Consider the following 17,784-nt stretch of genomic DNA (forward strand, 5'->3'; position numbering starts at 1 on the left):
GATTATGACTCATTGAGAGTTCAGAAGATGGTTCACATTTTTTAGCAATAATTAAGATATGTGCATTGGTTGTTTTTTTTTTTAAGATTTTTTATTTATTTTATTTGACAGAGAGAGATCACAAGTAGGCAGAGAGGCAGGCAGAGAGAGAGAGAGGAGGAAGCAGGCTCCCCGCTGAGCAGAAAGCCCGATGCAGGACTCGATCCCAGGACCCTGAGATCATGACCTGAGCCGAAGGCAGCGGCTTAACCCACTGAGCCACCCAGGCACCCTGTGCATTGGTTTTTACACAAATGCCATTGTACACTAAATAGACTACAAGGTAGTATAAATGTAATTTTTATATGCCCTACAAAGCCAAAAAAATCATTTGACTCACATTATTGCAGTATTTGCTTTATAGGAGTGGCCTGGAACCAAATCCACAATATCTCCAAAGTATTTCTGTACTTATTATGGGTCCTTGTGCCTCTGATGTGTGAGGTCATAGTCTGGACCAAGAGAAGCCGGGAGGACTACCCAGTGCTGGTGGTGAAGGGTGAGGGCAATCACCAATATTTGGAAAAGTCCCCAAAATACCCTCACTAAAACCTCTACAGGACAGAAACTTTCCTCGTGCATGTATCCACAGGCCCAGTGTTGACATGTAACCATGCTCTAGAGAGAGAGGCAATAAGACAGCAAGCCATCAGTGGGGACATAGAAATGCAAGAACCCAAGAAAATGGAACACAGGCGTCAGGTAGGTCGTGTCGTCGGAGGGACTGGAGAGAGCACGACTGGGAGAGAGAAGAGGTGGGACCACGGGCCATGAGGTGAAGGTGTGTTCCCGGTGGGCCACCTCTGTGGAGATCAGGGGACAAAAGGAAAAACTGAAGGACCTAGGATAGAACGAGACTCACAGAATGTTGCAGGGCTTAGCATATCAAGATGAAAGTGAAAAGCTTCATTTCTCTTAAGTTTTTCACAGAGAGGCCCTGAGGAAAAGCCAAAGGCTATTTAGATAACTTGAAAAGCTCTTGACTTAGACATCAAGAGACCAGTGGGATTTGCAAAATGCACTTATTTTCAAATCAGTGGCTGTCAACATGCTAAGTGCTAAAAATATGTTTGTTCCCCCTCTGCCATATTATAGACCTGAAAATATTGAAGTTATAAGGGTGTCTCCACCTCTGCCACCCACTTAGTGTCAATTCAAAGGTGAAGTTGTTATAATTAGTCCTTTTCAAATGATCTTGACTTTCTTCTGCCGTCTTCTAAATTCAGGAATATAAAATCTGTTGAAGGGAATTTGCCTCTCACAAGAAAACCTGTCAGCTAATTATATCCTTGAGCAAATCTTGGTTGTTTTCCTCTTCCTGAAATCAGCAAACTCATTCCTTCCCTTCCTGAGGTACACATGGGCTGGTTACTCTTCCTGGATTTTCCACTTATTCCTGACCCCTGAGGTCCCCAGGCTGACTCTATAACAGAAAGAAAAGAAAAGAAAAAAGAAAAGAGGAAAGGAAAGGAAGAAAGAGGGAGAGAAGGAGGGAGGGAGGAAGGAAGGAAAAGAAAAGAAAAAAGAAAAGAAGGAGGGGAGTGAGGAAGGAAGAAAGAAGGAGAAAAAAAGAGAGAAAGAAAGAAAGCCTTTGCTTTTATTGATTTTACACAGCCTCAGCCAGCCCAACAGTGGAAAGACGACACAGGAACCTGATCCTCACACACAACCAAAAGTGTCTGAAAACAGCAAGAGAAGATGTCTGAGCTGACTTAAACCAGTGATAGCTCTACCTCAATCCTGAGCTCACCCATTTGATAGGAGCTACAGGGTCCTGCCCATGTAGGGACCCCTGGTTCCTCTGCCCATCTGTCCCATATCATTCTGTTTTCCAGGCCAGTTTCCAGTGAGGTTTCAGGAGAGAATGATGCTACCTTTCAAGAGCCACAAGGGATTTGGAAGCAGGCACTTCAGGCAGAAGACAAGACCTGCCAGCGTTTCGTCCAACCTTTAGATCATAAATGGCAAGCCTACCTACTGCAAACACTGACTGAAATCATGTCTTGGAGAGCACTTCTGGGGGCAGGGGGGCTGTGAGGCTACAAACTGCCTGGCAGCACCCAGGACCATGTATTTGCCAATCCCATTCAAGGTGGAAGCATCTTAAAGTCAACATAAGCTGACAAAGTGTTGACTGGCCTGGTACAGAGACTTCTGGAAGCTCATCCCAGATCTGTGGTTGACCTCCCCCGGTTTCACTTCCTTCTGCAGCAAAGCATTCTGTTGACAGTAATCCCTCTCCAGGGTGTATGAAGATGAACAGGTTAATTTAAAAGCACGTAGGGCTCTTTGAAGGGAAAGCACTATATAAATCCCAAGCAATAATAATTGTCTGGATTGCCTATAAAAGGAATAAATCTTTTAGGTTGTTGAATTTCTTTGGCTGGATTTCGGTCTTTGCAAGGTGGAAATAAATTGCTAGAATATGTGGCTAAGACTAACTGACCCATAAGAATACTATATAGGTTGAATCTGTAATTGAAGAGTTTGACATGCTCCTATTAATAGCATCTGGTCTAGTCTCTGGTGTACTGAGAAACAGAACACTGCCTCAAGCCTACGCAAGAGATAGCTTCTTACTGTCAGGCCAGCGGAACTTGGAGCTCCATCAGATGCCTCACTAGACCATTGTTCCTGTGGTCATCATCACTGTTGCCAGCCCCCGGAGTTAGCCCTGCACCTAAGAAACGGAGTCATTGGATTCACCAAAAGAGTAATCCTGTGGCTCAGCATTAGCCTCAAAGCAACAGATTTAGTGACTTCTGTAGCAGGGACCCTGGGTCAGAAGCAAATATCTTCAACGGCCTGATACATGTATGTACCATAGGCGTTGGTAGAATAAGAGATAGAAACAAATTTACCTTAACAATTCTGTGTTATTGACACATTAACAATGGAAACTGAACATACATAAGGCATTACCAGCTGCACCATGACTGAGAACACCACAAGCTAAAAAGACACGTGATACCAACAATTTTATGAACACAAATAAGAAATTTGGGGGTGCCTGGGTAGCTTGGTTATTAAGTGTCTGCCTTCAGCTCAAGTCATGATCCCAGGATCCTGGGATAAAGCCAGCATCAGGCTCCCTAGTCAGCAGGAAGCCTGCTTCTTCCTCTCCCACTCCCCCTACCTCTCTTCCCTCTCTAGCTGTGTGTGCCTGTCATTAAAAAAATAAATAAATAAAATCTTTAAGATAGATAGATAGATAGATAAATAAATAAATAAATTTGGAGACTGAGTACACCAGAGCCATATGGAGGTAAGAGGGCCCCTCTGCATACACTTTCTCTTTAGTAAAAGGAATTAACTAGCGGGAGACCCCCCCAACCACTCCTCCAAAGGACTTCATTCTCAAGGCCTAGAGCCTTTAGAAGGAAGAGGGCAGCCTCTTCTTAAAAGTGGACAGAGGCTCTTTAGCTCACTGCCAGGGGAAAAGCATGGGCAAGGAAACGACTCCTGGAGAGACCAGGGCAGACTTCTTTCTGAAGCAAGGGTCTCCTTTGGCCACATTGAGTGTCAGGATGCTGAACCTAGAAGACAGCAGTGGACTTGGCTTTGCACACGTCATGCTTCTGAATAATGGCAGCTTAAACAAACTGAAATATAACTTAATTAAGCCTTTGGGTAGTGCTACAGCAGGAGTGTCCTAAAGTGAAATAACTATTTCGTAAAGACCTTCTAGTAAAAGTCCCAAGTCAGGTGATCTACCTCAAACTTGAGAGAATTTCAATGGCTCTTCACTGTTCTTTCTCATTCTGAAGAGCTCTCCTCAATTTTGTTTTCAATCAAGAACTGAAGCTCTTTCCAACTGCTTCACCTTTCAGATACTTTTTAAATTTTGGTTTAAGTGTTTTCACATTTGATTCTGAACAAATCTTTTCCCATAATCTTCCAAAGAGCTTTCCTCCACTGGCATGCCTGCAGGCGGTGTGGATCCCAGTGGTTATCTCACACGGTGCTGGTGCTGGAAGGAGCATACTCTCTGCTACCCTTGCAGAACCGCCCTCTGCAAGGGTTGGGGGCCCCGCCCAGACCAGCTGGAGGCTTATTTTGCTCTAAGGTTACCTTTTTAGAACTTCAACTCTCTTCCTGTCCCCTGAGGAAATCCTGGGATGGTTTTGCCAAAAAGTCCCATTCCAGCATTTATTTCCACTTATTTCTGAGAACTACAGGCTGAGAAGGAAGAGCTGTGCTCACAATCGATTTCCCTTTTGAAATCTGAGTAAACCTGGTACAAACTCATGGTAATAACATAGGCTTGGGGTGCGTGGCTGGCTTAGTCGATAGAGCATACAACTCTTGATCTTGGGGTTGTAAGTTCAAGCCCAGGTCAGGTGTAGAGATTACTTAAAAATAAAATCTTTAAAAAAATAACAAAAAACAAACAAACATAGACTTGACTGGCCATACCTGTTATTATAACTGTAATATAAATGGAGAAAAATGAGAGTCAGCAAAACTATCTGAAACTTCTGTTTTATAGATGGTCTGGGCCAGCTGCCAACCAAACTGCCTGGTCTTGATGCCCCTATTCAATGTTCTATGTCTATCACCTTCCATCTCTCCAGATAATGGGGGGCCCTTCCTGCCCACTCAGGCTTCCACAAAGCATTCTCATATTTCATCAAAATCTGAAAAATAAACAAAATAATCCAGGTCCAGCATGATGGCTTTTTTGATATGTCAACTTGGCTGGTTTATAGTCCCACTTATGAAAGAACTCTGCAGATGTCACTGAATTCTCTAACCGACTGACTTTCAGTAAGGAAGATTATCCCCAAGAATCTGGCTGGGCCTGCACAATCAGTTGAAAGGCCTTCAAAGCAGGACTAAGGCTTTCACAGGAAGAGAAGGTGGCTTTCTGTGTAGAATAGCCTCAGCCCACGCCACAGATTCCAGCTTGTCTGTGATCTTCCAAACCTGGGGTCCTGCCTGATGAATTTCACACTGCCAGATCCAATAACATAGGCTAATTCCTTGTTAAAAAAAAATCAATAAATGGATGGGTAGATAGCTCATTGATAGGTAAATAGAGATAAGTATGGATACAGATGCATAAATAAACAGATAGATACATAAATATATTGATGCAGACCTACAGCTGGTTCTGCTTCCCTGGCTGAACTCTCCCTAATACAGATTTTGGTACCAGGAGTGAGGTTTGCAAACAGGAAGTCCAAGTGTCCCTGAAGTCTTCAACTGGGAAACTTACCACAAAACAAAACAAAAACAAAAGTGAGACTGAAGGAAAGGAAAAGATCCTCATGTCATTGTTCCCAGGGCTTTGAAGCAAGGTGGGGGGTGATTTATAGAAAGGCTAAGTGACATTGTGAAGAGGAAACAATTACAAATCCAATAGCTATTTTTCCTAAGCTTCCAAATCCTAAAAATGCAGTGCACTTGCCCCCCAGGAAAAAAAAGCCTACTGTCATTACACCAGTGAATTCCATAATAATCAGCTGAATTGCGACAATTCGAATCATTTCTGGAAGTCTCTACCTTCTGGCAGATAAAAAAAATTAAATGACTGAGTTGTCCTGGCTTCTGTCTTTTCCCCCAAACTTCCATCCCCCAAAGCCTTCTACCTTCACATCTTAGGGCAGGAGTTTGGTTTATGTATTCACGGTTCTGCCTCTCCACTCCCAAATCCAATGTCCCAGAAGTCATTCAGCTAACAGGTGTTTATTAACACTTACTCAATCCACACACTGCTCTGGGAGCTAAAGAGAAGTTATTGCACTCAAGAGCTTACTTTGTGGTGGAAGGACCATTATTCTCTTCCTACGTCTATTTTTTTAATCTTATTTTTTTTTATCTTATTTCCTTGTTTTACTTTAATATATGAATAAGTAAGTAATTTCAGAATGTAGAAAGGACGGCGATGAGCAGGAAACGGGGTCATGGGGTAGAAGCGACGACAGGAGGCAAGAGAGCACAGGGCAGGACTCTGAGCATCGAGGACATGGACGAGCTGGAAGGAGCCACTCACAAATCTGGACTGCGGAAGATCCTAGAAGTTGCCACATATTCTTCCCCTCCCTCAAGAGGTGGGATCTACGTCTCTGCCCTTGAGTCTGGTTTGGCCATAGGGCCTGCTTTGGCTAATGGGGTGTTAGCAAACATGATGCAGAGGCTTGAAAAGCATGGGCACATCGGGACTCACTCTCTTGCTGCTCCTAGGAGCCCTGTGACTTCCAGCATCTGAAGACACCCGAGCCCACCTGCTGGACGCCAGGAGACACTTCACCAGTGGCTCCTGTGGTCCTGCTCAACAGTCTGATAGCCACACCAGCCACCAGCTGGTGCAGGCCCAAGCCCAGGCGAGGCCAGGTACACCTGCCAGGCCAGAAGAACACCCTCAATCCACAGACGCATGAGCTAAATAAGTGGTGGTTATTTAGAACCATAAAGCTGTGGGGAGTCCGTTAGGTAGAAACGCTCACTGATATGTGGGGGCAGTGGGTACAGACCTGCCACACTGGAGATGGGTTCTAGGAAGCCTCATAAAGCCCAATGTCTCCCTCAGCCTTCAGCTTCATCCACAGCTCCAGGAGCGCTCCATGTGATTACTGACTTATGCCAGGGGTGTGACTGCCTGTCTTGTAAGCAGAGGTGCTGTCTTTGTGCGGGGATATTTTCTCAAGGAATTCTTTGTAGTGCACAGCCTCAGGAGATAGAGCGTGGCCCTTCGGAGCAGAGGGGAAGCACACTTCCTGCCTGCCATGAAAGACTGGAGTCCCGTAATCCCAGATGTTCTCTCCCGTAACAGACCCCACTGCACGGGCAAGTATCACCTGGTTCTGTCAGTGTAACCCTGTGAGAACCGGGGCTTGAGGAATAGGTGCACAAAATCGCTGACAGCACTGTGTGTAATAAAGGTTTTCGTCTCTCCTCTCAGGAGGCTCAGGCCTTTGCCAGCATCCACGATGCTGGGGCAGATGAACTTGTTGAACTACAAGAGGGCAAAATCTCAGATGTTTCACGGTTCCTGACAGCAATGAATCATAGCTCCCGTATATAAAACTATCAGCCCAACTCACATAGTGTCTGTAAAGGTCCATTTCTCTGCAAATGGCCCTGGAAAAGCACATTATGTGTCTGTTTCTAGAACTCCAGGACAGGGACATCTGTACACATCCTTCTTGTTCTTTAAAGGACAGGGGATAAACGTGTAAGGTCAACACTTTTCAAATCAGTAGAGAAACAAGAAATGGTGGGCTAGATACAGATAGAGTAGGAACACAGAGCTTGCAAGGCAAAAGGAAAATATAGCTGGAACATGAAAACATGCAAGAACACAGCAAGGCTCCCACCCTTCATTTGGGGAGCACATGTCTTTTTTCTGCCCACCTCACTCCTGTCCTCTAATCTTCAGGCCTGTGCCTCTAATCATCACACATTTGTGGCTGTGGGGTCTGGGTCAACCTTCCTTTTCAATCCTTTACCAAAGCCAGATGCTGCTTTGAATAAATCTTGTGAGCACCTGAATGGCATTTTCCTTTCTGATTTGGAATGGGGATTTCCGGAAAGAACAGGAAAAAACAACTGACATTCCTAAACCCAAAGGTTACATGGAAATTCAGAAGTGTCACACTCTGAGTGGGTTTGAAACTAGAGAACAAGCTGACAAAATAGGTGCCTGGTGTCATCTACAAGGAAGAAGCAGTTGCCACAGCAGAAATTTCTTTGGAAAAATACCACCCCAGAGCAGAGATGCCAAGGAGCACATCCAAAACCAGAGCTGGAGAAAACAAGACCATGCTCAGATCTTGAATTACAAAATATTATTTATTCTTAGGGAACAGGTAATAACTAACTTCTGTCACATCATCTGCCTTTTTTTGTTGTTTTCATGCACTATCAAGTAGCCTCCAGAAAACGAGCCATATAGCCCAACCTCTTTTCTGGGAATGCTGAATCCCATAGTGCCCCTTTTTTGGTTTTCTGGAATAAACACTGCTGTGTGGGCCCTTCATGCTGTGCTGTGACTCAGGTGGGAAAATGGGACTCAGTGTCAGCTCCATGACTCGATAACCAGATGATTTTAGGAAAGGCATCAGACCACTCTAGAAATGTACGTCCATGGTCTGTCTACTGGGGGTAATGATCACAGGATCTCTGCAGAGAATAAATGAGATGAGAGGAGCAAAGCTTTCAGTCCAGCATCAGGGACACAGTAGGTATTCAGGGAGAGCCACCAGGAGCTCCACAGTCCAAACCCAGCCTGGGAAGTGGATATATAACACAGCAACTTGGAATTTCTGGCTTCCTGCAACAATGCCCTGCTTGTTTCTCCTTATCTAACAAGTGACAAAGCAAAAACCCTGCATTTAATAAAGAGTATCTGCCAGATCAGCCCTGTGTGACTGGTTTGGAGCAGATAAGGGACAAAATCAGGAAGCTGACACACCAAACCCCAGCTCTCCCACAGTGTTGGGTTGAAACGTCTGTAATATCCGCTACTGCCTATCTATTTAGACTCTTCACATCAGCACTGTGAAGTTTTCAAAAACTCTGGTAGGCAAATGGGGAAAAACCTGACTTCCTCTCAGGTTACACGATGTTCTTCTATTTCAAAGCCCTTTCCAAGAGTCAGGGTGACCACTGTGAAGTGAGGGGGATGAGCAGGGAGGTGAGACGATGAGGCTAAGGCCTCTTTAAGAAGCACTGAAGTCAAAGAGAACCAGGGTCCCAAGTGGGAGCTCCGAATGAGGGCACATCCAGGGCCCAAGCCTGCTGGGATCAGGGACGTGCAGGGACAGCTGCCTCAGCTGGTGGGAGTTTTAAATGGCAAGCGCTCACCTCCAGAGCCAGCATCCACTTCCTCCATTCTTTAGGATGGCTCTTCTTGGTGCAGTAGGACCAACCAGGACCACTTACTGAGAGCCACTCTGACATGGACTTCTGACAGTTCACTGGGTTCCTAGAAATCAAGCTCCTGTGTCCTCAGTCCCCAAGAAAAAGGACTTGTTTATTAGCAAGCTTCGTCTGGAAGCAAAAGTCGACATAGGAGCACCTTCTCAGTATCTGTAATCTTAACCTTTCCTTCTTTTGGCACTGACTGGGGAGTGGGTCAATTTAGATACTACTTTTTTTCCTGGCTTGCCTTATTCAGAAGCACTGAGCTAACTCTATATTTTCTTTCAAGATCAGAAAACTACTTCAGAAACACATATGTCACTTCAAAATGACATATGGGCACTCAAGTGGTCTGCCATATTCTCAATCCCCAGAAGTGAAAACAAAAAGGAAACTACTACAGAGAGATTGAAGAATCAAGGGGGAAAAATGCAAATTCCTTGTGCCTAATTGGTCAATTAATTTTAAGGAGTGAAGGTTGTAAATCAGGAAAACAGAAACATCGTACCATGAACATGTTACTTTAACTTAAAATATAGACTCACACATCACTTCATCAGGGCCTTCCCACTGGCTATGGGTCCATTAATTTAAATTTCCCATTGTTCTTCTTTAAAAAAAAAATTAAGACACATCACTCTGGTGGAGACTGCTCGCTCTTGATCCATATTTATTCTTCCCAACTCCATAAGAACAGATTGCAGTTCAGTGTGTTTCTTGCCCCAAACTTTCCCAGTCTCCCTTGCAGTGAGGCATGATGTCGTGCCTGAGTTGTTGTCAACAGAATGTTTGCAAAAGTGATGCGTCTGCAACAGTGTTTGCAGAGACATCTGGGCTTAAGATAAGGGGAATGAATTGCCTTCTCCATGCTCTTTCCTCTTCCGATTCCAGAACCCATAACAGGCTTACAACCATTTAGATAACAAGAGACCTTAAGGATCCATAGGTCAAAATAATGAAAAAACCTGGACTCCTGAATGCTTGCACACACAGATTTCTCTAGAATGCTAGGAAATGACCCTGTGCACTCACTCTGGATGACTAAAAAGAAAAGCAAACAAGCAAATAAAAGTTGATCTTCCAGAGGCTTCTTTGTTCACTAGCCTTAGACTTCCCTCACAGTTCAATCATCCGGAGCACCCAGCTTCAACTTGTTAATGTAAACTAAAAATGTAAAAAAATATATACACAGGAAACAATTGGAGGGTAGAATCCATCATAGTTTGTTGACTTTCCCTCCATTTCTTATAGATGTCTTCATTTTTACCCTCATGTTTCATCCTTTTAAAGTAATATCTGATGAAATTCTTTATCACAAACAACACAGCGGGCACACACACATTGTGGCACATGCTGACCCTGGGTGTCATAAGCCACTGCTTCTTGGCAAACCATCCTCAAACTCCCATGTCTGTGGTCAGCCAGTCAGGCTGGGTTCCGCCGAGTGCCTGCCTGGATCAGCCGCAAGCCCGCCGGACAGCTCTGCTTCTGAGGGGGTAACACGTGGCACAAGGCAGAGGGGTCAACCGGGCCATCATCCAGCAGACTGTCCTGTACAGGGAACCACAGTGTGCAAAGCCTTTTGAGGGCACATGTTAATTCTGTCTCATTCTGTGGTTTGAAGCCAGCCAGACTACAAGGGCAGGGGAACAGGTGCCACCTCTGGATGGAAGAAAGTGCATTCCTTGCAAAGAGGCACAGATACAGGAAAGGAACTTGTTGTGAACACGTTTTCTAAACAGCCTTCCCCAGACAGTAAACATACAACCCAAGAGATGGGTAGTGAAATGAATGAGAAAGCCTCCAGAGTAACGCACGAGCCAAGAGTGTGCCAATAGCTGCCAAGCATGTCACTCAAGGTGATCTGCAGGAGGGACGGAGATCACCTGCTCGTCTTGGAAAAACATGAACCAGACACCATTTAAACAGAGTTTCTGCTATTTCCAAAACTTGGGAAGTTTTAGAGCAAGAACTGCTTTTTGATTTCAAGTTACAGTCTAGGATAAGAATGATGTGGCAGAGAAGGTTGGTCGGGTCTCACTAAATGTCCCATGTGCCTACGACATTTCTGTGTCCCCTATAGTTATAGTAGGGCTGTGGAACTAGTTCTGACTAATGAACTATATTACTTCTGGTCTGAAACACAGTGTGCCTCTTCAGTGCCCCTTTTCTTTTCTAGAAGTGACCTTGAAATCCACACGTACCAGATGGTAGAGCTACAAGACTAAGGAGGGCCATCCAGTCTAGAAGAAACTTTCCATGAGTGAGTAATTGCACTGTGCTAAGTTATACTACTGAGACTTCAGGATTTATCTTTAACATATGCAAGTCTATCCTGATTTGTTCAAATGGTAATGCTCGTTTAAACATGGAAAAGACCTCAAGGGAGACCAAAATAATCTGTATAATGCATTCATGTTCCAGAATCAGATTTCAATGATTAGAACATCGGGTTCTTAAAAGACAGTCCCAGGAACACACAATTACTATAATACTAGGTGAGTTATATTCCAAAAAGGAACTCATTTTTTTAAGGGAGTTCTTTAATGAGATCCACATTCCCCTAGCCCCAGGAAAAAATGACTTTAAAGACCATTCTATGAGTGTCCAAAGTTACCCCTAACTCTGCAGCCTGGGTGGGAGGCAAGGGGATGAAGACCTATGGTAGGTGGGAGGTACACAGTGCTCCTATTTTTACTTTATGAGGAATAAATTCCATTACTCAGGACCACTGGACACTGATTCAACCTGTAGACCAACCACCATTTCCCCAAATGGAAGAGCAGGGAGGGGCCTCTTTTCACATCAGTACACTAAGAGTAAGAAAAATTCAACTTGTTCCCTAGACCCTCTGATGAGGCTCCCGACCCCACCTCACCCATCCTCTGAAAGGCAGGCTACTCTCACAACCACAGCTCCTTGACCAAAAGTGGGAAGGACCTTGGTCAAACCCTGAATACAAAAGTTCCAGATGCAACGTTCTGTGGAAAGCTTCAGGGAGGCAGACAGTACATTTGGGGTGAGTGGGCTCTACTCCCTGGGATACCTTTTTGTCTCCTTGTGGGTAGAGAGATTGAACGTCAACTTCATTATCAGGAGAATTAGAATAGGAAAAAAACAGCAGATAAATGTGTTTGTCCATATTGTATCCTAACAATACAGTAATTACAAGTATTCTGGAACACTGAAACTAAACTCGCATTTAGAAACATTAATAAGTCCTCAGAGGTTTGAGCTTCTTCCTCCAACACAACATCACTTGGGATGACCTCCCTCTATATCTGTAATATTCCTCCAGCCTGGTATATCTGAGGAAAGAGGGGAAAGTATCAATTGTAATGTACACAGGTTAACCGACCTTAAAATTAAAGAAAGTGAACTAGTTGAAGAGGCTTGGCTTAGAGGAGGACAAGCAGAGAAGTTAATGGCAAGCAGGGAGAGGAGGCCCATGATCTCTAGCCTGGACTCTTCTCAGACATGAGGCAACATGATTAGCTCAAGCCCCAGTCACGCAACATCACAGATCGCACTGCACTCTCCCTAGATTACAAGAAATGCCAGCGTCCCTTCTCCCAGGGATAAGGAGTGAAAGACCTAACTGGTGGAGCATGGGCAGTGGTGAATAAAACACAAGCTAAGACCAGGAAGGTATGGTCCTGGACCTGTCCAAAGCCATGCCAGGCTCGACCCCCACAGAGCTCCCAGCCAGCTGCCTTCCTCCCTATATCTGGGCTCCGCCCTGGTGGGCCTTGCCCTGCCTCACCTCGCTCAAGCACAATTACTTTTTACAAAATTTGTCTCCTGCCCCTAAAAAAGGCAGTATCAAAAACAACTTTGTACTTGGGAGGGAAATAAGTCAGGTATTTTTTAACCTTGTGCATGACCCCTGGCACGGCCAGCTCCCTGAGTACAGGGGTTGGTGACTGCAGCCATAAGAATTTGGAGGAAACTCAGGACCCTGAGAAGCTAGGGGACATTGTCAGATCCACTGTCCAAATCCTTCCCACTCCTCAGAATCCAATCTCAACGCCAATTCTGTAAAGTGGACTCAAATTCCTTGCCCAGAAGAAGCCTCCCAGAGGACCTCATCGGAAGTTTTCTTAGAGCATTTCTCATGTCTTCCCTCTTAAAAATGCTTTCTCTCTCTTCTCAGACTTCAAAGTTCAAGACAGCGGCTCTCGTACAAGTGTATTCTTTGGATCCCCCGCAGGGCTGAGAATGGTGCTGTACCCTGACCAAACAGATGAGTGCAGGTGGCACAGGTCAGCCTGGGGGAGAGGAATGGAAGGGAAGCTGAGGCAGGAGAGATGCGTGGAGAGAGAGGGAAAAGACTCAGATTTAGGATTCAAGAAAGGACGTGACCAGACTCTATAATGCCCACAGCTCTCCTGGGCAGGTCTGTGGCCTTGCCTTTGGGGAGATGCTGCCCATTTTTCCTAGTTGGAAATCTGGAAACATCTCCACATTTTCTCACCTAATCTCCCATTTTACTTTCCTCTTTTCTACTGTAGGTTCCATGGCCTCTGTATGGTGTGACTGCTCTAGGTCAACATCTTCTAGGACACCAAGTTAAATCAATAAATTACTGGATACTTACTATGCAAGGTGCTATATGGAACTAAAGATCATGGAGTGTCTAGATTTTACCACCTGAGTGTGAAATAAAACAGCGACATTTTCCAACCTGGGAAAATATCAAGTTCATTCCACTAACATCCAGAAATGATTTGTCATCACTTGAGTGAACATTTCCCTGTACAATCACTCTTCTTTGTGAATAAAAGGCTTTATATACTCAATGACAAGAGTACAGTGAAAATGGTAGACTCATAAACTGCTGGTGGCATCATCACCAAAGAAAATATTCATGTGACCACATAATTTCTATCTTGAGACTATGTCCTTTTGCAATAAATCAAAGAAGGAAAAATACAGATATTACAGAACCATAATCAATAACCTAAAATGGAAGCCCAAATGTCAATAATAGAAAAATTATTTAATAGCTTTATGATTATTTTGAATATATATATTCATAAAATGGAGATTTCTAGAAATATAAAATATTTATAGATAACATTAGATGAGAAAAGCAGACTTCAAAGTTTTCTGAATAGTGTGGATATGACCATGCAAAATTCTGTGTGCATATCAACAAGAATAGAAAGGCAATACTCAAAGACAAAAGCAGATGTGTTAGGGTAGTGGATTATCTTTAACTTAGTACTATTAAAAATAGGGGTGCTACTTGGCAGCATCCCACAGGGATGAAAGGAGAGGCGGATGGGAATAGGAAAGGGGGAAGAAAGACTGACTAGCTCCAGATGAGATTCACTAACAATACAGTTCCCATTCTCAAAGCCACCTGGGCATCCCACAAAGCGATTTTTTTTAAGAACTTATACATACTGGGGCACCTGGGTGGCTCAGTGGGTTAAAGCCTCTGCCTTCGGCTCAGGTCATGATCTCAGGGTCCTGGGATCTAGCCCCGCATTGGGCTCTCTGCTCAGCAGGGAGCCTGCTTCCTCCTCTCTCTCTGCCTGCCTCTCTGCCTACTTGTGATCTCTGTCTGTCAAATAACCAAATAAAACCTTTAAAAAACCCAAATATTTATACATACTATCAGTATAGGAACACATTAGAGAAAAATGATTTTTAGTGGCTTACGTAGAGGAGACAAATTATAAAGGATTATAAATCTAAGAAGAGTGTAACAGACCCAAGCACTACTGTTCTACATGACGTGTGTGTGTGTGTGTGTGTGTGTGTGTGTGTGGCTTATTTATTTATTTATTTATTTACTTAGAGAGAGAGAGGGCGCATGTGAGCAGGGGGGAGGAGCAAAGGGAAAAGGAGAGAGAGAATCTCAAGTAGACTCCGTGCTGAGCACAGAACTCAATGCAGGACTCTATCTCATGACCCAGAGGTCACAACTTGAGCCAAAATCAAAAACTGAGTCACCTAGCACCCCATGTTTCATATACTTTATCTTTAAAACAACACTGGAAGGTAAAGTATTATTATTACCTTATCCCCATTTTCCCAGATGAAAAAACTGAAGTCAAGAACAGAGGATGGTGGAAGGGGCCAGGGTTGGTGTGTAGACCATTATGTAATCCCTGTGTTTATATACAATGCCCATGTCCTCTCTCCAGTCCAACAACCCCTCATCGTCAGCCTCTGTGAGATTAAAATTCCCATCTCCTGGATGAGGGTGGTCTCCGGGGGGCGGTGGCAGTCATCAGGAGGTCCCACTTATTATACAGTCTTCCAAGCAGTCCTACTCAGGGACTTCTCCTGTCATTTCCTGTATGGTCAGTCCTCTCCTGGCATCTGCTTCTTGGAGGACCTGAACTGACAGAACACTCACTCACCAAATATTAAGGCAATATAAAAATCTATTTATAAGAAATACACAAGGATAGAAAAAATAGGATATGATGCTATCAAAAGTGCCAGTATTCCAAATGTATATACAGCATGATCCTAGTTTTGATTTTATTAAAAAAAAATATTTAGAGCAAAAAGTGTCTGTGTGTGTGTGTATGTGTGTATAAATAAAATCTTTTACACATACACATCACAACATTGAGAATGGTTATTTCCAATTGAATGGATTATGAGTATTTGTTGCTGCTTCTATACCTTTTTCTTATTTTTCAATGTTTCAATAATCAGCATTATTACCTTTATTACCAGAAACAAAAATAAAGTGCACACAAAGTGCTCATAAGGACCATCAAGTTCCTCTGAAGTTTGACACTGAGCAGAGAGCAGAGGCTGGCCTCCCCTTTGGAGGTCAAGGCACAGGAGTCAGACACAGCTAAGCAGCAAGAAATACAGATTATAATGTCACCACTGAACAGCCTGGAAAATGTGCATGGCTGATTCCAGATGTTTTAAAAATCCAACCTGCATTTAGGAATCTTGACAGAGCGTCGGAAAAGAACAAAGCAGATGGAGCACAAACCTACTGAACATTGATTGCTTTAGCTTCATTTTGTTTTAAAAGAAATTTCTACCAAGTCACTATTTAACCAAGCTACTTTTTTTAAAAATTTCATTTCTTATTCTGTAAGCAAAAATGGTGTGTCTTTTCCTTTTTCAAAGAAGAGATGACTTCCCTCCCAAGTCTGCAAATGGGCCATCAGAACATTAAGACTGGCAGAGGGCATATGTGCTATCCCTCCTCCTAGCACTCATTCAACCCGCCCTCTATGCCTTCGCCACAGAGCCACCTTTGTGTTTGCTGTTCTTGAGGAAGTCCGGTGAATGAAAATGTCAGAACAGGGACACCTGGGTGGCTCAGCTGGTTAAGCATCTGCCTTTGGCTCAGGTCATGATCTCAGGGTCCTAGGATTGAGTCCCAAACAAATCAGGCTCCTTGCTCAGCAAGAAGCTTGCTTCTCTCTCTGCCTGCCACTCTCCCTGCTTGTGCTCTCTCTCTCTGAAAGATAAATAAGATCTTTAAAAAAAATTTTTTTTTAAATGTCAGAACAAGGTAACAGCACCACCAACACAACAGTGTGAACTAACATTTATCAGATGACTCTTATGTGCCAGACAATGTTCTCAACACTTTCCATATATGAAACAGCTTACTGAATCTTCATAGGAATCCCACAAGTGAAATACTAATACCATCCTCATTTATCAGAGGAGGACGCACAGGTGTGAAGAGGTAAAGCAACTTCACCAGGAGCACAGTCAGCGTGCATTGGGGCTGCAGTTTGAGCACAGGACATCACAAAGGAGAAACAAGACAGAACAAAATCCAAGTATGCAGCTCAGGTACACAGCAGCTGTCCTTGACAGAAATGAAAGTTGGACAGTGCTAGATAAGCAGCATGGAAAGTGCAGTTTCACTAAGGAGCAAATTAGTCAAAACAGACAAAAGGATATAGACTTAAACAAACAAGGGAGGACATCCAGCGAAGGCCACTAAATGCGCACTGAAGGACAAACAGATAAAATGCTGCAGACAGGCAGGCAGTGGATGGGCCAGGGCCATAGTGGAACAACTCAAAGAGGCCAATCCATGAAGGAAAGGGCCGTGGAGAGGAAGGGAGTGAGCATGTGCAGATCGCTTGTAAGGGATAAGAAATCAACAGAGGAATCAGTGTTGGAGAGAAGGACGGACTGTCTGTCAAGAGGAAGTAAAGCAAATGAGGGGCACAGATATCTCATCCTGAAAAAGCAAGAGGCAAGGAAGAGGCAAGGTGGAAGCAACTGATTTAAGGGAGATTTGCATCATTTCCTTTTCTGTGTTATTTTAACCCTTGTACATCTTCCTCAGCTACCCTGCCAAACAAGCAGAGAAAGATGAACTTGTCCCTCCCACCTTCTTCCATACAATGACATGGCACCAGGCCAGCTGTCCTTGCCCCACAGCATGCAGCTAGGTTGGATGGTCGGTTTTCTGTAGGTCTTTTGTGTTTTGGGGGATTCCTGCCAAGAATGAGATGTGATTTCAGGTGAGTAGGTCTCATATACACAATGCAATATTACTCAGCCATCAGAAAGGATGAATACCCAAATTTGCATCAACATGGATAGAACTGGAGGAGATTATGCTAAGTGAAATAAATCAAGCAGAGAAAGTCAATTATCATATGGTTTCCCTTATTTGTGGAGCACAAGGAATAGCACGGAGGACACTAGGAGAAGGAAGGGAAAAACGAAGGGGGGGAAATCAGAGGAGGAGATGAAACATGAGAGACTATGGACTCTAGGAAACAAACTGAGGGTTTCAGAGGGGAGAGGGTGGGGGGATGGGTGAGCCTGGTGATGAGTATTAAGGAAGGCACAAATTGCATGGAGCACTGGGTGTTATACACAAACAATGAATCATGGAACACTACATCAAAAACTAATGATATG

At 43.9% G+C, this 17,784-nt stretch overlaps 1 long non-coding RNA gene across 1 annotated transcript; it reads left to right on the forward strand.

Moving 5' to 3' along the window:
• Nucleotides 1–2,693: 2,693 nt before the first annotated feature.
• On the forward strand, nucleotides 2,694–13,633 carry LOC116586322. The gene is made up of 3 exons (XR_004283979.1): nucleotides 2,694–2,853; nucleotides 13,058–13,166; nucleotides 13,416–13,633. It is a non-coding gene; the product is annotated as an uncharacterized LOC116586322 (long non-coding RNA).
• Nucleotides 13,634–17,784: the final 4,151 nt, after the last annotated feature.

The sequence above is a fragment of the Mustela erminea genome, chromosome 3 (genome assembly GCF_009829155.1).
Source record: "Mustela erminea isolate mMusErm1 chromosome 3, mMusErm1.Pri, whole genome shotgun sequence".
Lineage (NCBI taxonomy): Eukaryota > Metazoa > Chordata > Mammalia > Carnivora > Mustelidae > Mustela > Mustela erminea.